This window comes from Mobula birostris, chromosome 9, assembly GCF_030028105.1.
Source record: "Mobula birostris isolate sMobBir1 chromosome 9, sMobBir1.hap1, whole genome shotgun sequence".
Classification (NCBI taxonomy): Eukaryota; Metazoa; Chordata; class Chondrichthyes; order Myliobatiformes; family Myliobatidae; genus Mobula; species Mobula birostris.
Genome location: NC_092378.1, coordinates 38475103 through 38497913, shown reverse-complemented (window position 1 = coordinate 38497913; position 22811 = coordinate 38475103). Strand labels below are relative to the sequence as shown.

At 42.2% G+C, this 22811-nt stretch overlaps 1 protein-coding gene across 6 annotated transcripts in view; it reads right to left on the bottom strand.

The window, feature by feature from the left end:
- Nucleotides 1-22811, bottom strand: part of LOC140202691 (uncharacterized) — a 70528-nt gene that overhangs the window by 19476 nt on the left and 28241 nt on the right. For 5 of the 6 annotated variants that reach the window (XR_011887164.1, XR_011887165.1, XR_011887166.1 and 2 more), the window contains exon 2: nucleotides 6030-6089. The exons of the other annotated variant lie outside the window; for it this stretch is intronic. The gene's annotated coding sequence lies outside the window, so the exon portion shown is untranslated. The remainder of the gene's footprint in view (nucleotides 1-6029; nucleotides 6090-22811) is intronic. 6 annotated transcript variants of the gene reach the window in all.

Genomic DNA, 22811 nt, shown 5'->3' with positions numbered 1-22811 from the left:
CCTGAAAAGTTGGCTCTTTACCTTTTCACAGCCGGGCCTGCTGAGTGTTTCTGATATTTTCTATTATTATATCATAATTTTTAAAGTTTGCCCATGACACTAATATAGGCAGAACTGGAAGTTAAGGAAGATATACAGAGGCAAGCACGTGCAAATGAAATGTGAGTATATTTGAAGTTATCCACTTGTGCTAAAAGAAAACAATTTTGTTTTAAAAACAGTGGTGATACTAAAAAAAAAGTTGATATACAAAGGTTTCTAGGAATCCTTGTACCACTAGACACCAACAGCTAACAAGCAGTTGAGGCAGTAAATACTATGCCTTAATAGTTTTGGCCCCGTAACTAAAGAAGCGAAATACCTGACATGGAAAACATTCATCAAAAGTTCACCACACTGAATCTAAGTCCAGCAGAATTATTGTACGAGGAAAGATTGAAACAACTAGGCCTCTATTCACCAAATATTAGTTGAATGAAGGGTGTAAAATTCGAGCACAGTTCAACAAATTGCATGCTTGCCCTAGCTGGGGGGTTGGGGGGGGGCAGTTCTAGACAAAGGGGTCAGAGTCAAAGGAGAGGAATGAAATAAGGAGAAATTTCTTTATTCAGCATACAATTCAATTTTCACCGTAGACTACATCCGAACTTTTAATTCTGCTCCAAATTACTGCATTTTTTTTTCTGGGTGAAGGCAGAACATAAACATGAAGAAGTTAAACTAGAAATTAAACTCTTCTTTATTGCTTTATACATTTTATATACTAAGTGACGTGGCATCAAAGGTGAAGGCCGGGAACTGGGGTTGAGGAGGGGAGAAAAAAAGGATCTGCCATGATTGAATGGTGGAGCAAACTCTATGGGCCAGATAGCCTAATTCTGCTCCTACGTCTATGATTTAACAGTGCAATTCCATTCTGCCTCAATATTGCTTGTCACCCAGAATTAAGGCTTTTCATGTGCTCAATTCCATGTATTGTTTCCTTAAGAATTTCCAAACAACGTAGTTAATGAACTGAGATCATGATCCTCTAGTACCAGTTCTTGAATATACCACCTGGTATTGTTCAAACATCTCTACTGCTACCTCACAAGCAACAGACAAGCAGATTCTACCTACTGGAATTATGGACTGAGATTCTCAATTGTACTTGAGTTTCAAGTACACATACTCCTCCCCCACCTTAATACATGAAGAATTTTCAATGAGCAAAGCTGGAGATAAACAATGTAGGGAAAGCACACATGTGTGCTCTCTCAGAAAATGCCACTCACGAAGTCCCATACACTGCAGTTCAGGCATGTTCTGCTACTTGATCTATATTAAGTGGTATTCTAAACAAAAGAAAAACTAATTTAAACTATGAACTACAACTAGACTTTAGATGCATCAGTTCAGGATATACCAGCTATATATCAAAGCAAAAAGCAATATCCATCCTATTTGTAGACAAGTTATTTTTGATACATTCTCAGCATTAAAGCTTATGGTACATTCGATTCCTACACATTCCTACAATAAAGTAAAGGCATCCGTTAGTCTTGCGAGACCATGGATCTGCGACTGGAAAGTCTTCGCTCTCCAGGGCACAGACCTGGGCAAGGTTGTATGGAAGACCAGCAGCTGCCCATGCTGCAAGTCTCCCCTCTCCACGACACCAATGTTGTCCAAGGGAAGGGCATTAGGACCCATACAGCTCGGCACCAGTGTCGTCGTATATTATATTCTTACAATATAATCATGCTAATAGTGGTAGTGAGGGTGAATACTTAATTGATATATGGGATGTCATCACCGGTCAATAATAGATGCAAGAAAACATTTGTGAATCCTTTGCAATTAGCTGGTTTTTTGCATTCATTACTCCTAAAATGTGGTCTGATCTTCATCCCAGTCACAATAATGACAAACATTACCTGCCTAAACTAATAACACCCAAACAATTATACTTTTCTTGTCAATATTGAGTACACTATTTAAATAATCACAGTGTGGGTTCAAAAAGTATGTGAACTTTGGAGTAGTGCCTTCTACAGAAACTATTTGGAGTCAGGTTTTCCGATCAATGAGATGAGATTGAAGGTGTGGGTTGCAGAGGTACCTTGCCCTATTAAAAAGGCACACAAAGTTACTAACAAAGCCTGCTCTTCTCAAGAAAGATCTGTTTATGTGCAGCACACCTCAATCAAAACTTTCCGAGGACCTTAGAAGAAGAATTGTAGAGATATAAGAAACTGGAAAAGACTACAAAAGCATTTCCAAAGACCCGAGTATTTATCAATCCACAGAAAGAGAAACTGGCTATAAGTGGAGGTAATTCAGTACTGTTGCTACTCTCCCTTGGAGTGCGCATCCTGCAAAGATCACACCAAGAGCACAACGTGCAATGCCAAAGGAGGTGAAAAAGAACCCAAGAGAACTGCAAAAGACCTGCAGAAATCTCTAGAACTTGCTAAAGTTCATGTGTCCACTATAAGAAAAACACTGAACAAGAATGGTGTTCCTGAAAGGACACCATGGATGAAACAACTGCTCTACAAAAAAAAACCTTGCTGCATGTCTCAAGATTGAAAAAGACCATCTGGATGTTCTACAACACTTCTGGAACATTGTTCTATGGAGAGATCAGACATAAGTTGAACTTTCTGGCAGAAATGTAAACCTCTATGTTTGGAGGAAAAAGTACACTGCACACCAATGCCAAAACCTTATCCCAACAGTGAAGCATGGTAGAAGGAGCATCATGATTTGGGGCTGCTTCACTGCCTCAAGGCCAGAACAGCTTTTAATCAAGGGAATAATGAATTCAAAATTGTATCATACGCTGGTTCCGGTGACGTCATCGTTCAGAGTCGCAGCTTAAATCAACAGCTCCTCCGGAAAAACGCATATTCTGCCCCATTAATCCATCAAGTACAAGATCTTTTGAAAATATCTGAATTGATAAGGGGGGCAAGAATGGAGGTAAAAAAAAACATCACTGCGGAGCCTATGGAAGAGAGAGGCGCTGCGTGCGGCTCTCCTACACATGCGCGTGGCGGCGAAGCTGGCGATGGGCCTCGTGCAGGCAAAGCAGCAAATATGATAAGGATTCTGGAAGAGATAAGGGAAGTCCAAAAAGATATAAAGCAGCAACTCAATGATATAAAGTCAGAGCTCGCCAACGTCAATCAGAAAATAGCGGTGGCACAGACTCAAATTGAGAAGGTGGAAGATCACGTGCAAAACGTGGAACAGATACTAAGTAAGACGATAAAAATATTAAATCAACAGGAAGGTAAATTGCTTGACCAGGAGGGAAAATCGCGATGGAAAAATATCACGATTTATAATGTTCCCAAAGGAGCAAGGGGATTGTCGATGATGAACTTTGTAGACAAGCTGCTGCAGGAAGCGCTGGAGATTCCTCAGACTATGGAGATTGAAATTGAAAGGGCATATTGTTCGCTCATCCAGCAGCCTCCCGGAGACAGACAAAGTAAACAGCGCTCAATAGTACTTAAATTCCTTCAACTTAAGAGCAAGGCGGAGATTCTACGAAGGGCCTGGGGCAAGAAGAGGGTTTTTTGGACCGGGAAGTTAATATATTTCAATCATGATTACCCCCCCGGCGGTCCTACAGAAATGGAAAGAATATTCCAAAGCAAAACAAATATTAAAGCAAGAAAAGGTTAAATTCCAAACCCCGTACCCTGCTAAACTGAGGGTATTTTACCAAGAAGGGAGGCGACTACAGACATGAACAACAGAGGACTGTCCATTAACGTGTTCAAACCAAGGAAAAGTCTGGCTGAGCAGTTGTCCCGAGCTGCTTGGGAAATAGTAAGAGAACCTAGAAAGCAGGGGACGGGATCAGAACAAGAGAAGGATATAAGGAAGAGACTGTCAGTTCTCCGAGGGCAGCCCTCACCTCCTCCAGAAGAGCCATAAGGTTTGGCTAACTTTAAAAGTGCTGATAAACTAAACAGAAGCAAAAATAGACTGTGATATACCTATCTCGAGAAATACGTGTTATAATATGGATTTTATATTACTCAATTTTTAAAAATTAATTTATTCATTTCTTTTTTCCCCACCTAAATGAGAATATATACATGAGAGGAATACACAGGGAAATCATTTCTGTGTAATGGACATAGTTTTTTTTTAAACTTACTTTTATAGGTACTGCAACGGGGGCCCTCAGTCCACAGGTAGGAGGAACTATCCCCTACGGCAAGACTTTTCTTCTAGCCCAACCCGGGGTCATCTAGAGACCCCAGCCTTGGAATCACACTTTCATTACCTTTTTTCTTATTACTCACGTTTCTTGGCTCTTATTTGTTCAGGGAGTAGATTGATTAAGTTGTATTCTGCAAATTTCAATGATATGCTAACAGATAAATACACATGGGTACAGACAAAGTAAAATTCATTTCTTTTAATGTCAATGGACTGTTGAATCCAGTCAAGCGCAGTAAAATTCTATCAAAAATGAAAAAAAGAACAAGCCCATGTAGTATATTTACAGGAAACTCACTGTTTCCTTTAAGTGATAATGAGCACGGAAAATTAAAGAGAATAGGCTTCACTAATTCGTTTTTCTCCTCATACAAATCAGGACATAGAAGAGGAGTTGCTATTCTCATCTCAAGTAAGCTAAATTTTGAAAAAGTATTCGAAATAGGAGATAAGGAGGGTAGATATATTCTCCTAACAGGGAACATAGATGGAAATCCAGTTACTTTATTGAATATATACACACCCCCAGAAAGTGATATTAGTTTCTTCCAGAAAGTTAATAATATTATGGTAACGGAAACAGAAGGTCTCTTGATATGTGGGGGAAGACTTAAATTTACAATTACAACCAAAGCTAGACTCTTCCAATAGAAAAACTTATGAAACAAAGTCCTTACATAAGAAAGTTAACACACTTTTTGAGGATGTTGGACTAATTGATATATGGAGGGACCTTTTCCCCGACAGGGGATTACACTCATTATTCTGCCCCCCATTCCGTATATACAAGAATAGACTATTTCATAACATTTGGAAAAGATAGAGACAAAATTCCTGTGGAATTGGGACAATAGATGTAAGTGACCATGCACCTATATATTTATCTGTTAATTTTGACCTACAACCAAAGAATACTATCTGGAAACTAAATTCAAGTCTACTCAATGATCCCTATCCTAAGGAACAAATTAAAAAAGAAATTGGTCTTTACATAGAATTCAATGATAATGGAGAGGTTTCACCTCCCATTCTATGGGATACTCTGAAGGCTGTCTTAAGGAGGAAAATTATAGTGATATCTTCATATAAGAAAAAAAATAAGGAATAAAACATTAGAGGAATTACAAAATAAGCTGAAGGAATTAGAAAAAAACACAAATTGGGTTTGGCACAGGATACACTAGAGGAAATTTAAAAAATTAGGAATGAAATTAATAGCTTGGCTACACAAGAAATTAGAAAAAATTTAATGTTTCTGAAACAGACTCTACGGAAGTGGATCTAAATCTACGAGAATACTGTCGTGCAAACTGAAAAAAATAGCAGAAAATACAATTAGAATCAGGGATCCAAGAACAAAAGTGATAAAAAAAATAAGCTAAGTGAAATTCATGAAGCTTTAGAAATGTTTTACAAAACTCTATATTCCAAAGTTCCAGGGGGAAACTTAACCCAAATTGACACCTTCCTGAATTCTTTATAGTTACCCACTTTAAGAAAAGAACAAAATAGAAAGATGACTGCTGACATAACTGAAGCTGAACTAAAAACTGCAATTAGTAGGCTTAATGTTTGCTAGCTGGAGTGTTTGTTGACATCTTCAACTGCTCCTTGCTTCAGTCTAAGATCCCCTCGTGTTTTAAAAAGGCAACAATAAAGCCAGTGCCAAAGAAGAGCAAGGTGGCATGCTTGAATGACTATCAACCTGTGGCTCTGACATCAATTGTTATGAAGTTTTTCCAGCAATTGATTACGGCATACATCAACCACAGCCTAAGATCAACCTCGATGCTCTGCAATTCACTTACCGAAGCAACAGGTCAACGGCAGATGCCATCTCTCTGGCCCTACATTCCTCCTTAGAATACCTGGAAAATAAAGACGCATATGTAAGGCTCCTTTTCATTGACTACAGCTCTGCCTTTAATCCCATCATTCCAAATAAACTGATTCCCAAGCTTTGGAACCTGGGCCTTAGCACTCAGATCTGCAGCTGGATCTTCAACTTCCTCACAGACAGGACCCAGGCTGTAAAAATAGGGGACAAGCTCTCCTCTACAATCACTCTGAGCACCGGTGCCCCACAAGGCTGTGTACTCAGCCCTCTGCTGTACTCACTGTACACCCATGATTGTGTAGCCAAGTTTCCATTGAACTCAATATACAAGTTCACTGATGACACCACAATCGTAGGCCGTATCTCGGGTAATGATGAGTTTGAGTACAGAGAGGAGTTTAAGAACCTGGTGGGATGGTGCTGTCATGTGTGACAGCCAAGCAGAGCTACCAGACAGATGATGCTAATGAGAGAGATAACGGAAGACAATGGAGAAACATTCAAAATGCTAATAAGAGAGAAGAGAGAGATTAACGAGAAAGAAACACAATTCAGATATTCACAGACCGTTTGCTTTGAACCTGAACTGTTTGAAGTTTGATGGACAGGTGATACCCCAGCAGGGGGATAAGAAGAGCAGGTTTGCTAGGGCACGACACGCCACGAGACCCTGGAAAGAGCAGTGTGCCCCCACAAGTTGGTGGGAGTTTGGAGGACCAGCTCGCGGAAATCGGTCAGAGGCTCACAGGGTGTAAAGGTATGATCGGTGGGAACCTGGGGTGTGTGTCCGCCCTTGCCTGGGTGCTGGGTTCACCACAGAAGAACGATCGTATCCGGAACGGAGGGGTCACAGTCGGTGACCACAGCGGGATCAGAAGACATCAAAAGGTCTGCCCGAAACCAACTGCATCTCTCACTCTCTCCCCCCACCCCCCCCCCCACGGTACAACAGCGATTACTTCGAACTGCACTAAACTGAACTGAACTCTGCTTCACTTAAGACTGATCATTTTACGCCTAGACTGCGATAGAGCACAGTTGATTCCTATTACCCTATTTCTGTGTATATGTGTGTATTATCATTGCTAACCTGTTACATTTATATCCTTGCGATTAGTATACTGTAATACTTATTTCTTTAATAAAACTTTATTAGTTCCTAGTAATCACAGACTCCAACGAGCGTTCCATTTCTGCTGGTTTGGCAACCCAGTTACGGGGTACGTAACCGTATGAAGAAAATAACCTATCCCTCAACGTCAGCAAGACGAAGGAATTGGTTGTTGACTTCAGAAGGAGTAGCGGACCGCACGACCCCATTTACATCAGTGGTGAGCAAGTGGAACAGGTCAAAAGCTTTAAGTTCCTCGAGGTCAATATCACAAATGACCTGACTTGGTCCAACCAAGCAAAGTCCACTGCCAAGAAGGCCCACCAGTGCCTTTACTTCCTGAGAAAGCTAAAGAAATTTGGACTGTCCCCTAAAACCCTCACTAATTTTTATAGATGCACCGCAGAAAGCATTCTTCTAGGGTGCACCACAACCTGGTATGGAAGTTGTCTTGTCCAGGACTGGAAGAAGCTGCAGAAGATCGCAAACACAGCCCAGCACATCACGCAAACCAGTCTTCCGTCCCTGGGCTCACTTTACACCGCACGCTGTCAGAGCAGTGTTGCCAGGGTAATCAAGGAAACGACCCACCCAGCCAACACACTTTTCGTCTTTCTTCCCTCCAGGAGAAGGTTCAGGAGCTTGAAGACTCGTACGGCCAGATTTGGGAACAGCTTCTTTCCAACTGTGATAAGACTGCTGAACGGATCCTGACCCGGATCTGGGCCATACCCTCCAAATATCCGGACCAGCCTCTCGGTTTTTTTTGCACTACCTTACTTTCCCTTTTCTATTTTCTGTTTATGATTTATAATTTAAATTTTTAATATTTACTATGAATTTGTACTTCCAGGGAGCATGAAGCGCAGAATCAAATATCGCTGTTTTGATTGTACGCTCTAGTATCAATTGTTTGGCAACAATAAAGTAAATTAAGCAAGTCACCAGGATCAGATGGATATACGGCAGAGTGGCATAAAGAGTTTAGAAGTGAGTTAATCCCTGTTTTACTCCCCACACTGAACTGGGCCCGGAGAAAGGCACAAATGCCACCCAGCTGGAAAGAGGCAATGATCTCAGCTATACCGAAAGAAAGCAAGGATAAAATGGAATGTGAGTCATTTAGACCAATATCTGCTCTTAATATGGATTACAGAATATTTACCTCCATCATGGCCAAACTATTAGAAGAGTTTCTACCCACACTGATACATAATGATCAGACAGGTTTCATACAACAACGCCAAACACAATACAATATATGAAGGACACTTCACATTATGGATCATATAAAAAAAATGAAATTGAAGCAATAGTGATAAGCGTGGATGCTGAAAAGGCATTCGATTCATTTAATTGGAATTTTCTTTATAGAGTTTTACATAGATTTGGTCTACATGACAATTATTAAAACTATACAGGCACTATACAGCAATCCTACTGCCAGGATTAAAATCAATGGATATTTATCTAATAGTTTTACCCTAGAAAGGGGCACGAGACAGGGTTGTGTATGGTCATTGCTACTCTTCGCAGTATATCTGGAACCATTAGCTCAATACATCAGACAAAATGAAGATATCAGGGGAATTACTATTAAAGGGACAGCATAAATGGGCCTATTACGCAGATGACATTTTGATCTATCTAGGGCAACCAACAGACTCTTTACCTAAATTGATGCAATCCGTTGAACAATATGGCCAATTATCAGGATACAAGATCAACACAGATAAAACCGAACTACTTTCTATAACTATAGCCCACCAAGAGAAATTGAAAGTAGATATACTTGGGCATGGCAAACAGAGTCCATCAAACATTTGGGCATCGTTATGCCAAAAGATTTGGCAAAATTATCAGAATGCAATTATCAGCCTATATATAAAAAAAATTAAGATATAACAAGGTGGAAACTAATTCCTTTTCTTCGTCTCAGTTCAAGAACTGAATCTAGTAAAATGAATATACTGCCCAGACTACTATATCTTTTTCAGACCCTACCAATAGAAATTAACCAAAATCAATTCAATGAATGGAACAAGATGCTATCAAGATATATATGGCAAGGTAAAAGGCCTAGGGTTCATCTCAAAACTTTGCAATAAGCCAAGGAAAAGGGGGGTGTGGGGGGGGGGTGGAATGCAGCCGACCTTCTCTTAAGAGACTATTATTTTGCAGCACAGTTGAGAGCCGTGATATGCTGGTGCAACCCATCATATGACGCTCAATGGAAAAATATTGAGGAGAGGATACTTTCCATCCCCATACAGGCAATTTTGGCTGATAACAACCTACAAAGTTACATAAATAATATTGACAACCTGTGGGTGAAATGGACTCTTAAAATATGAAAAACTATTATGAAAGAATATAAACACATTGCAATTCTTAAATGGTGTGCATTTGACTCGGATTTTATGCCGAATAAACTGGATGCTAGATTTAAGGACTGGACAGCTAAAGGAATAACAGCTATTTGCAATATAATGAAAGGAACACTGTTCAGTTTTGAAATGCTCAAAGAGAAACCTTTATTAGAAAAACAAGACTTTTACCGGTATTTACAGATGCAACAGTATGTTAATAGGATGGTTAAAAATGTAACCAAGGCAAGCACATGTCTGATAGAGCCGTTTAGAAAAGCATATAATTCAGACAACGGTAGTAAAATCATTTCAAGCGTGTATAAGGGTTTGCCAAATCTTAAAACACATTCGACTTCATACATCAAAACAAAATGGGAGAAGGAAGGAGGGATAATGACATCTGAGGAAGACTGGACAATAATATGGAGGTATCAATGGAAGTGTACCAATTCATAGAAATGGAAGGAGTTCGGTGGAAAAACTAGATAAGATACAGGTGTCCCCCACTTTTTGAACGTTCGCTTTACGAAACCTCACTGTTACAAAAGACCTACATTAGTTACCTGTCTTCACTAATAGGTGTTTTCACTGTTACAAAAAAAGGCAACACGCGCCCCAAGCAGCCAAGCTCCTCCCCCGGAACTGCATTCCAGCCGACATTGCTTAAACACGTGCCTGTGAGCATCTGTGCTTTATGTCGATTTATTTTCAGCACCCGTTTGCAAGATGAGTTCTAAGGTATCGGAAAAGCCTAAAAAAGCTCGTAAGAGTGTTACATTTAGCGTAAAACTAGACATAATTAAGCGTCTCGATCGTGGTGAACGAACTAAGGACAAAGTGAGTTTGGCTTGTGGAAGTTGACATAGATGATGTTGAAGAGGTTTTGGCATCCCATGACCAAGAACTGATAGATGAAGAGCTGATGCAATTGGAAGAGAAAAGGATAACAATCAAAACCGAATGCAGTAGCGAACGGACCGAAAGTGAAGTCGTCCAGGAACTGAACGTGAAGCAACTGCACGAGATGACAGAAAAATGTGCGAGGTTAAGCAGTCAAGCATACTGTCATTTTTCAAGCCTTCCACATCAGCCACAGCAGACGACGAACCTCGACCTTCGACATCGAGGCAGGCAGACATAAAAGAAGATGACCTGCCTACCCTGATGGAAACAGATGATGATGAGATGGTACCCCAATGTCCCACCACCACAACCCCCAGGCTGCGGACCGATAAATTGCCGCGGAGAATGCAGCAGTAGCTGGGGCGCACCCATCTTTAAGAAAAAAGCCGAAATAAACAAGTTCATTAATTAGGTGCCCCCTGGCACGTAAATGTCAGCCCAGATCAGAAGCGATTGCATCGCCTCTGATCTGGGCCGACATTTACGTGCCGGGCGGCATCTAATTAATTAGCTTGTTTAATCCGGCTTTTTTCTTAAAGATGTGCTGGGTGCGTCCCAGCTACCACTGTACCACTGTATGCTTTGCAGATCGGTATCAGTCGGTGGCCTGGAGGTTAGGGACCACTGCACCACCCCAACCTCCGACAACTCAGCCTAACACACCATCATCAGTGTGCTCGGCGCTGTCTTCCCGATTCCCGTAAGTGATACTACACTGTACACACATTATTTCTACTTTATATAGTCTGTGTATTTTTATGCATTATTTGGTATGATTTGGCATCTTCAGAGCTTAAAGGTTACTGGAGAAAGTGTTTTTGCTGAGAGCGCTTGTGTGAGATTTTCGCTATGGAGAACAGTGCGGCAATGACTGTAGAAAAGTATTTATCATATCATTCCTGCTTTTACTACATGTTACTGTTATTTTAGGTTTTATGTGTTATTTGGCGTGACTTGGTAGGTTATTTTTGGGCCTGTGAACGCTCACAAATTTTTCCCATATAAATAAACGGTAATTGCTTCTTCACTTTACGACATTCCGGCTTACGAACCATTTCATAGGAACACTCATGCAAGTTACTGCAGAAATATTGATGAACTGAAACAGTTTTATGTGGAGGAATGGTCTAAACTACCTCCTTGCCATGGTGCAAGTCACATCAGCAGTGACAGGAAATGTTTAGTGGTGGTTACTTCTGCTAAAGGTTATTAACTACAAGGGATCACATACCTTTTTTTCCAGCCTGGAGTGTGAATGATTAAACAAGGTGTTCAATAAATACATGAAAAGTACAATTGTTTGTGTTTCATTAGTTTAGGTAAATTGTGTTTGTCTATTATTGTAACTTAGATGAAGATCAGGCCACATTTTATGAGTAATTACTGCAGAAAACCTGGTAATTGCAAAAGGTTCACAAACTTTTTCTTGCAACTGCATGTCCCCCTTAGCATTTAACATTTTTTTTGTTATCCCTGACTGATGGTCAAAAGCCAATCGTTTCACTTGGCAAAGAACCTGCTACCAGGTTCATATGTCGATGTGATGTACAACAGCTTTCCCATGTTAAATGACTTGCACAGAATCACCTCTTCTCTTGAACACCTTGAGTATTGCTGGAATTGAACTTGTGCAGGACATGGGAGATTACTTTAATACATAATCTTTCATATTGGAATAGTAGAAGGGATTTGGAGAGTTACTTGAAAGTTAACAGCACACAATAATGAAGTGGTTGTACACAGTGATATTACCTGTAGGGGGTTATTTTTGTAAAATATATGCAAGACAAAACTGCATTTGAACTCTCCCGAAGTAGTAAAATCTGGATATTTCAATTGGGGGGGCGCATACATATAATAACAGAAGGCCCATGCTGGAATGTGGTATTTGGAGATTATGTTTCTGCAGCTAGCACTATCACTATGGTAACCAAGGCCATGACTGATCAAAGACATGTCCAGGGATTTGCAAGATGATTTAAGCAAGGATATAACCTCAGAAGCAATTCATCAGGCATCTTCAGTCATTCAAATGAAGAAATCATTAACTTTCAGCTTTTGTACCGATGGCAATATTTTCCCTCATCTCTAAAACATGTAAAAAGGAGGCCAGGCTGTGTATATTTAGACAGTGGGTCAATCACACTGGCAAGGTGAAAAGGATTCACCATCTCTCGTCAATATGAAAGTGATTGAACCATGAACAGACCAGGTGATTCTCTCACTCTAAAATGATATCCTGCTTTTGTAGCTACTGTATTTAAATGGTGGCAAGTTCAGTTTCTAGTCAGGAGCAATGCCCAAAATGTTGATGTTAGTGGGTCCGACAGTTTGAAGATGTTACCACTGTCAAGGGGAAATACTTAGAACTTCTTCTTAATAACCATTATCTGGCACAGAAGTTGATTGCCACTTGTTAATCCTAACTTAAACAATGCCCAAGCTGTGTTGCAAGGATTCAAACACTGCAATCAAAGAGAAGGTGAATGATAAAGCAGCAGAAGCTGCCAGAGCCTAAAGCACTGCCTTGAAGAATTCATGCAGCATCATCCTGGGAATTGTACCAATGCAAGGTTTTCCACTTTGATCCTCAACAAATGCCTTCTTTAAAAGTGCTTTTTCTTACAAATCACAAGATCTGTGCTTAAAATCTATTTCTTTAACTATTTTTGAAATGTAATTTATTTTAAATTAAATGAAGTTAACATGCAGAGTCAAATTCATTGCCTTTGACTTCCGTGATGCAAAACCTGTCATTTTGCGGTAACAGTGAGATGGTAAAGGGCTAGTTTGTTCTGCTGACATGTAAAAATTAGACGTCAAGCTAAGCGCTGCTGGCTTTTGCACCTGCAGAATAGGATTTGGTAATCTAATTATATCTTGTCTCCAAAAGTATGGAAGTACGATTGAAAAATGAGGAATTATCTCATTGCGCCCATTGTCCTGGTTGTCTGAGCTTGACTGCCTTTTAGGGTAATTAAGGGATCTTTGTCTCGAAATACCACTGTTGCTGAGCACGTGACTATGCGGGTAGCTAAAAAATTGTTTCCTGCGTACGTGACAAAAATGGTATAACAACTCTGTATCTTTGTGCTTTGGTAGAGAGACCTCTGGTACAGGCCCCCCTGTGTGTGCCTAAGGAGGGCTCTCTCTAGTAGCGAGCTACTAATAAAAAGCTGTTGCTTTATCCTCCATAGTACTGTGTGTTCTTGCATCGGGTAACGGGTAATAATCAGAAGTAAGGTTTAACAATTTGGCGAGCCAGCCAGGAGTCCAAGACGAGGCATCCCAGTGAGACGGCGTCAACGATCGGCTCGGTGGCAATGACCTAAGACAGATGGGCCCACAAGGTAAGATTTACCTTGATCTCTCTCATTAATTGTCCACCTTGACGACGCCTTCCTCTGGTGGGTACCTTTGACGGACTCCTAAAGAACCATTAAGATTACCCAAGTACTACGGAAAAGAAGAGTGGGCTTGAGGACTTGTTTTGGTATAAATACGTTTTGAGGTAAGCTTACGAAAATTTGCCTGTCTCGGACACCCTGCCTTAGACCAGTTGTTAAGAGGGGACATCCCCCCCACACGAAGGTCAGAACCCTGAACTGAATGCAGAGAGACACGGCACAATATTAACGGATTAAAGGAAAATGGGTCAGACCCTTGATAAGTCAGGACCGGACACCCCCTTGTTCACAGTTTGTAAGGAGAATCCCAGGGACGAAAATGATTTCCGTAAATTATCTGCCCCATTAAATAAGAAACTGCGAAATGGAATGTGGCCATTGGGAGGGAACTTGGGATATGGAAAACTGCATTCAAGTAGAAGAGGTAATGTGGAAACAAAATTCAGGGGAAAAATGGAAAATTTTAATGTCAACATGGAAAAAAATGGCCCAGACAAAGTAGTTGGGAACACAATGCATGTAGAGAGGGATTAGTGTATGTGACAGGGAAGGCAAACCCAAGCCATGGAAAGTGTTGAAGTATCAGTGTGAGAAGCATGATAAAGGACAGAAACGGGGGGAGAAAACAGGAGAAGAAACTGGACGGGGATATGAGGGTGCTAATTACCTGGGTAAAACGGAGGTATCTCTGGACATGTCTGGCTTACCCATGTTGTTTCAAAATGAGGCTGATGATACAGATGAAACAGAGGAGGATTGGCTAGTGCACCCCACAGTCCCAGTTTACCCTCCACTTCCTCATCCACAAGAGTCCCAACCACCACCTCCTTACTCATCTCAGAGATCTAATGGACAGGAGCAGGGACAGGAGCCAGAGCAGTTTAGTGACCCAGTAGCAGCCAGAACCAGAAGTCAAACTAAGCAGCAGTCAAAGGAAAAACCCTCCCGGCCGCCAGTACCTAAAACCCATCCCCGAAAAAGAAGCTGCCTAGTAGGGGCAGCCCCTTGACAAACCCAAATGAGGAATACAATAATAATGATGACCCTTTTGGACCTGTGGTCCCGAATGCAAGCACTCCATGTTTGCTCCCGACCCGAATTGTCCCCAGTCCCCATGGAAACGCTGAGGCTCCTACTCTGCAGGTTTATACCCCCAGAAAACCACATGAAATGTGCATGATTATGAGTAAGGCACCCAACCGTAAGACGAATTCTGATGATTTTATAGACTATGTAATAGGGACCATTCAAATGTATCAGGCTACTTTTTACTGACTCCCGTTACGCTTTTGGGGTGGCTCATGACTTCTGGCAACTGTGGGCCCACCGGGGATTCCTCACTTCCACAGAGACCCCTATCCAGAATGCCTCGTACGTAAAGAACCTCCTCAGTGCTATCCACCTCCCAAAACAATTGGCTATCTATAAGTGCTCAGCGCATCTCTCCAACTCCTCTACAGTTACCCAAGGTAATAATCGGGATGACAGGGAAGCCAAATTAGTGGCGCAGACTGCCATTTACATTATCTCCACGGCACAGAAATTGGTCTTGGCTTGTAGGCCAACCACAACAACGAAGGCTATTCCAGACATGGACACTGTACAACAACTACAGGGGGATGCCCCTGATTCAGAAAAACTAATCTAGGAGATGCATGGGTGTTCGCACTGTGTCTGAGAGCCTCTAGCTCACTCCAGTTGGCCAAGTATGTATACCCCATGCTTTGTTACCAATGCTTATTGATTGCCTGCATACTGATACACACCTTGGCAATGAGAGAAAGAGTAACATTTTATTATGCACCTGGTGGCATTCTAGATTGGAAGAGGCAGCACAAGAGAAAATACGATCATGCCTGATATGCCAACAAACGCAGGAAAAGTAGTAAAATGTGCCCCAGGAAAAAACCCCTTGCCAAGTGGTCCTCTTGAATGCATACAGCTTGATTTTATCAAACTACTGCGTGTACACTGTTATAAGTATTGTTTAGTGATTGTAGATGTGTTCAGTAGATGGATTGAAGCCTTTCTGACCACCAATAAAGCTTCCATGGTGGTAAGGTTGTTACTTACAAAGATTATACCAAAATTCGGGGTACCCAGACAGATAAGTTCGGACAATGGTCCTCATTTTGTGGGGAAAATAAACTATGTGAGGTGCTACACACTGAACAGCAGTTTCATTGTGCTTACCACCCGAAGGCTGCAGGAGTAGTGGAACGGGCTAATGGCAGCCTGAAAAATAAGCTGGCTAAGTTAATGTCCGAAACCGGACTGAGCTGGCTGAAGGTCCTTCCATTAGCTTTGTATCATATGAGGATTACTCCCCATTCCACTACTGGAGTATCAGCAGTTGAAATTATTTATGGACGTCCCAAAAGGACCCCATGGGATGCTAACACGCAGCCTCCTACCCAAGTTGACCTTAATGTTATGGGGGATGAATTGCTAAGGTATTTCAAGCAATTAACATCCTCTCTAAAGTTTCTTCATTCTCAGGTGCAGAAGGCGCTTAAGCCACAGGAAAAAACCAGAGGCGGAGTGGCCGGATTTGAAAATTGGAGATTCAGTACTGATAAGGGATTGGGAGCGCCCCAAGCCTGAACCCCAGTGGAAAGGACCTTTTCAGATCCTTCTCCAAACGCCCACAGCAGTAAAAGTACAAGGCCACGACCGTTGGATTCACCTAAGCGATTGTAAGTGATGGTCGCCAGATGAAAAGTAATTGTTGTTGGACTTGGACTCTATGTTTGTACCAACAGATAATTTGGAAAGTAATCTCTTATGAAACGCATATGCAATTATATGATAATAGAACTATATGTTACCTCTTCACTCAATCTGTGGAGGCAATATTCGTGGCTAACCAATCTGAAAGGAGGTGGGAGGATTTAGTAGAAGAAGGTAGACAATAGGTGCAGTAGGCCATTCGGCCCTTTGAGCTAGCACCGCCATTCGCTGTGATTATGGCTGATCATCCACAATCAGTATCCAGTTCCTGCCTTATCCCCATAACCTTTGATACCGCTATCTTTAAGAGCTCTATCCATCTCTTTCTTGAAAGCATCCAAAGACTTGGCCTCCACTGCCTTCTGGGGCAGAGCATTCCATATATCCACCACTCACTGGGTGAAAAAGTTTTTCCACAACTCCATTCTAAATGGCCTACCTCTTATTCTTAAACTGTGGCCTCTGGTTCTGGACTCACCCATCAGCAGGAACATGCTTCCTGCCTCCAGCGTGTCCAATCCCTTAATAATCTTATATCTTTCAATCAGATCCCCTCTCGTCCTTCTAAATTCCAGTGTATACAAGCCCAGTCTCTCCAATCTTTCAGCATATGACAGTCCCACCATCCCGGGAATTAACCTTGTGAACCTACGCTGCACTCTCTCAATAACAAGAATGTCCTTTGTTACGTACCCCGTAACTGGGTTACCAAACCAGCAGAAATGGACCACTTAGTTGGAGTCTGGATTACTGGAACTAAGAAAGCTTTATTAAAGAAATAAGTAACACAGTACTCTAATCATAAGGATATAAATGCAACAGGTTAGCAATAAAACACACATGTACACAGAACTAGGATAATAGGAATCAATCAAGCTCTATCGCAGTCCAAGGGTAAAATGATCAGTCTCAAGTGACACAGAGTTCAGTTCAGCTGAGTACAGTTCGCAGTAATTGCTGTTGTGCCGTGGGGGAGGGGGAGGGGGGATAATATGCAAATTCTGATTCACACAGACCTTCGTTCTTCACAGTTAGCTTTCGGGCGAACACTTTTATGTCTTCCGTGGTCACCGACTGTGACCCCTCCGTTCCGGATACGATCGTTCTTCCGCGGTGAACCCGGCACCCAGGCAAGGGCGGACACACACACCAGGTTCCCACCGATCGTACCTTTTCACCCTGTGCGTCTATGGTTGATTCCGTGACCAGACCTCCAAACTCCCACCAACTTGTGGGGGCACACCACTTTTCCAGGGTCTCGTTATCTCGTGGTGTCGTGCCATAGCGAACCTGTTCCTTTTATCCCCCTGCTGGGGTATCACCTGTCCATCAAACTTCAAACAGTTCAGGTTCAAAGCAACCGGTCTGTCAATACTCGGCACTGTGTCTCTTTTCGTTATCTCTCTCCTCTCTCATTAACATTTTGAATGTTTCTCCATTTGTCTCTCTTACCTCTCTCATCAGCATCAATCTTCTGATAACTTGGTTTTTCATCACACCTTCCTCAAATTTGGAGAGCAAAACTGCACACAATACTCCAAGTGTGGTCTCACCAGGGCCTTGTACAGCTGCAGAAGGACCTCTTTGCTCCTATACTCAATTCCCCTTATTATGAAGGCCAGCATGCCATTAGCTTTCTTCACTGCCTGCTGTACCTGCATGCCTGCTCTCAGTGACTGATGTACAAGAACACCTAGATCTCATTGTACTTCCCCTTTCCCTAACTTGATTCCATTTAGATAATAATCTGCCCTCCTGTTCTTACCACCAAAGTGGATAACCTCACATTTATCCACATTAAACTGCATCTGCCATGCATCCGTCCACTCACCCAGCCTATCCAAGTCACCCTGCATTCTCATAACATCCTCCTCACAGGTTAGGCAGAGAGTGTAAAGGTGATAAGGGAAGGTTTACAAGAGGGAGTAGGGGATGGTGTGTGGAAAGTCTGAACAGTACCTCTGGGTGCACCTCTGAGAATTGGCAATCAGGGTGCTGGGGAACTCGGTCCTGGCCAAAGGCACGAATGCAACAAAATGGCGATTGGGAAGAGGGACCCAAGTCACCAACTCTAGCTGTAGGGGCATCCAAGGCTACCCTTTCTGTTTTCGGGGATTAGCATGAGGGTGTGTAATTTTTGGTGTGTAACCCTAAATGGTGTGTAATTGCCAAAGTCCCTAAGAACATTCCCTGCATTGAAAAGCAGTGTCTGGATCATGATTGCAGAATAAAGCGAGGGACGTTTTCATGTACCTGTACTCCAGAAAGGTGTGTTTCCCTACCCAAAGGGAGTCAGTATGTATGTGGTCATTGTAATGGGACCCATGTTTCTAGAAGGACAATGTCACTGGCTTTCACCTCAATATACCGCTCTGAATATACCTGGCATCAGAAAATATTTTCTTCTGGTAGTTCCACATGCTACTGGGCAAAGAGCAGATATGTGTTCCTCTTTAACAGAACCTATACTATGGCTACCAATGTTCTGCCTCCACTATTTGCAGTAGGAACAATCAGCCCTCTCACCGTTCCTTGCCCGCAGGAAGCTCACGTTCGACGACGACTGGAGGCTCGATCCATCAGTAAAACGTTTTGTGTGGGTTATAAGGACCCGACCACTCTGGGATCAGTGGTAGGCTACGCCTGGCTCAGCATGTTCTCCCTCGGGGGATCTGCTGGGGCCATAGCTGCCAGGAATCAAAACTACCTCATCTGTGGGCTGAAGGCATCAGGGAACAGCACAATGGAGGGCCTGGAGGCAATCAACCAAGAAATGGCAGAACTTCAACTTTAAGCTCTGCAGACCCTGTATGCCGTGGACTACCAGTTAGCTCAGCAAGAAGAGGTGTGTGTCATAGTTGGGGATAAGTGCATCACTCATGTCAGGGACGAGTCCTATAACGTCTCTCACGCAATTCTAGAGATTCAGGAGCAGTTAGATAGTTTTAGGCAAGGGTCCGCAGGAGGAGAAGGGAGTCTCAGCTGGTTGCTCGGGGGATAGTGGGACTCTTATCTCCTGCATGGGCTAATCATTCTTGTCGTGATTATCATTCTGTGTTGTGTACTGTTGACCTGTTTACACACTTTCTGCAAGGCTTTCTCTACCAAATTAACGGCACTGTTTTCAGCCCCAATTTAATTGTGTTATCATGGAAAGATAAAAGGAGGGAATGAGATGGTAAAGGGCTAGTTTGTTCTGCTGACATGTAAAAGTTAGACGTCAAGCTAAGCACTAATGGCTTTTGCACCTGCAGAATAGGATGTGGCAATCTAATTATATTCTGTCTCCAAAAATGTGGAACTACAGTTGAAAAATGAGGAATTCTCATTGTGCACATTGTCCAGGTTGTCTGAGCTTGACTGCCTTATAGGGTGATTAAGGGGTCCTTGTCTCAAAATACCACTGTTGCTGGGCATGTGACTATGGGGGTAGCTAAAAAAAAATTGTTTCCTGCGTACGTGACAAAAATGGTATAAAAACTCTGTATCTTTGTGCTTTGGAAGAGAGACCTCTGGTACAGGCCCCCCTGTGTGTGCCTAAGGAGGGCTCTCTCTTGTAGTGAGCTACTAATAAAAAGCTGTTGCTTTATCCTCCATAGTACTGTGTGTTCTTGCATCGGGTAACGGGTAATAATTAGGTTTAACAACAGTACAGTGCAACAGCAAAATTATAAATCATAGAAGTAATGCAAAAATAAGGAACAATGACGTAGTACTCAACCATTCAGAAGTATGATGGTGAAGGGGAGAATGCAAATTCTGAATCATTTAGTGTGGTCTACAAGCTCCTCCCTGATGATAGTAACAGGAAATAGGCATTATACTGCAGACAAGAGACTGAATAGTTACTTATAGCCTACATTTAATACGAAAACAATAAGCACTTCACCCAGAACTTCGTGTCTCCATCTTGGAGCTACCTTCTCTAGGGCATTGCTCTGACTTCCTACAAACCTCATCCCCAAAGTTGCTGCCTGCTCTTGGGGGACATTTAACTATGTGCCTCTCCGGGCTCAGGGGACTGAAGGAGCAATGCTGCATTTTACATGGGAAAGAGAGAGTAGAATGCAAGAATATAATGTTGAGTAAATAAAGTGCTAGGTGCTTCAATAGCAAGTTGAAAGGGAAATGGTTAGAACAAGTTAATGTGACCAAAAGATAGCAAATCAAATGAATCCCAAAGTTTTGAAAGTGATGATTATGGGATGAAAAGTGAGGGCACTACTCCAGCCTTCCAGATTCTTGAGTGGTTCTATCATACTTAAAAGGTAGGAATAGTAACTCCTTTACTTAAGGAATGAGACCAAACAGATACAAAGTGATAGGGAAAAGGCTGGGATTCATTACTTAAAAAGCCAAAACAGGAAAATTGAAAATAGCACTGAGAAGAGTTAACAGGAAATCAGTAACCTCAGTTACAAATGAATTTTTTTGAAGTTGTAATAGAAGAACACACAAGGGCAAACCAGCCAATATGGTGCATTTGGAGCTTCTTAGGGCCCCTAATACCAAAGGTGTCACACAAGAGATTAGTAAACAAAATTAAAGGTAATACAGGCTTCCCCCGCCATCCGAAGGTATGACTGTTCCTATGAAACGGTTCGTAAGCCGGAACGTCGTAAAGTGAAGAAGCAATTACCATTTATTTATATGGGAAAAATTTGTGAGTGTTCGCAGACCCAAAAAATAACTTACCAAATCATGCTAAATAACACATAAAACCTAAAATAACAGTAACATATAGTAAAAGCAGGAATGATATGATAAATACACAGCCTATATAAAGTAGAAATACTTTTGTACAATTACCACACTGTTCTCTGTAGCGAAAATCTCGCGCAAGCGCTCTCGGCAGAAACTTGGCGCAAGTGCTCTCGGCAGAAACACTCTCTCCAGTAACCTTTAAGCTATGAAGCTGCCAAATCGTACCAAATAACACATAAAAATACACAGCCGATATAAAGTAGAAATAATGTATGTACAGTGTAGTATCACTCACTGGAATCGAGAAGTCAGCGCTGAGCACACTGATGATGATGTGTTAGGCTGAGTCAGAGGTTGGGGTGGTGCAGTGGTGAACCTCCAGGCAGCGACCCGATACCGATCCGTGGAGAATGCAACAGTAGCCGGGATGCACCCAGCACATCTTTAAGAAAAAAGCCGAAACAAACAAGCTAATTAATTAGGTGCTGCCCAGCACGTAAATGTCAGCCCAGATCAGAGGCAACGCAATCGGCAATCGCCTCTGATCTGGGCCAACATATACGTGCTGGAAGGCACCTAATTAATCAGCAAGTTTATTTCAGCTTTTTTCTTAAAGATGTGCTGGGTGCATCCCAACTACCGCTGCATTCTCCGCGGCCATGTATCGGTCCGCAGCCCAGGGATTGGGGTGGCGGGACACTGGGACGTCATCTCATTGTCATCTGTTTCCATCAGGGCAGGCAGGTCATCTTTTTCTATGTCTGCCTGCCTCAGCGTCGAAGGTCGAGGTTCGTCATCTGCTGTGGCTGATGTGGAAGGCTTGAAAATGACAGTATGCTTGACTGCTGAGCCTCACGCATTTTTCTATCATACAGTTCTTTGTAAGCACTCAAGCCATCCCACAAATATGCCCTAAACCGACATACTCTTTCAAAATTAAAGTTGTACTTTTCTGCAATAATTGCAGCGAAAATCTCACGCAGTTGCTTCACGTTCAGTTCCTAGACAACTTCACTTTCAGTCCATTCGCTACTGCATTCAGTTTCAATTGTTATCCTTTCCTTTTTCAATTCCATCAGCTCTTCATCTATCAGTTCTTGGTCATGGGATGCCAAAACCTCTTCAATATCATCTTCGTCAACTTCCACAAGCCAAACTCACTTTGTCCTTACTCCGTTCACCACCATCGAAACGCTTAATTATGTCCAGTTTTACGCTAAGTGTAACACCCTTACGAGCTCTTTCAGGCTTTTCCAATACCTTAGAACTCATCTTGCTAACGGCTGCTCACAGGCACGTGTTTAAGCAATGCCGGTTAGAATGCAGTTCCGGGGGAGGAGCTTGGCTGCTCGGGACCCGCACTGCCTTTTATCGCGCGCTGCCTTTATCGTAACAGTGAAAACCCCTTCTGTTAGAGAAAACAGGTAACTAATGTAGGTCTTTCGTAACAGCAAGGTTTCGTAAAGCGAACATTCGAAAAGTGGGGGACACCTGTATACTGCTTAGAACATAGACATTCTTCCTATAGT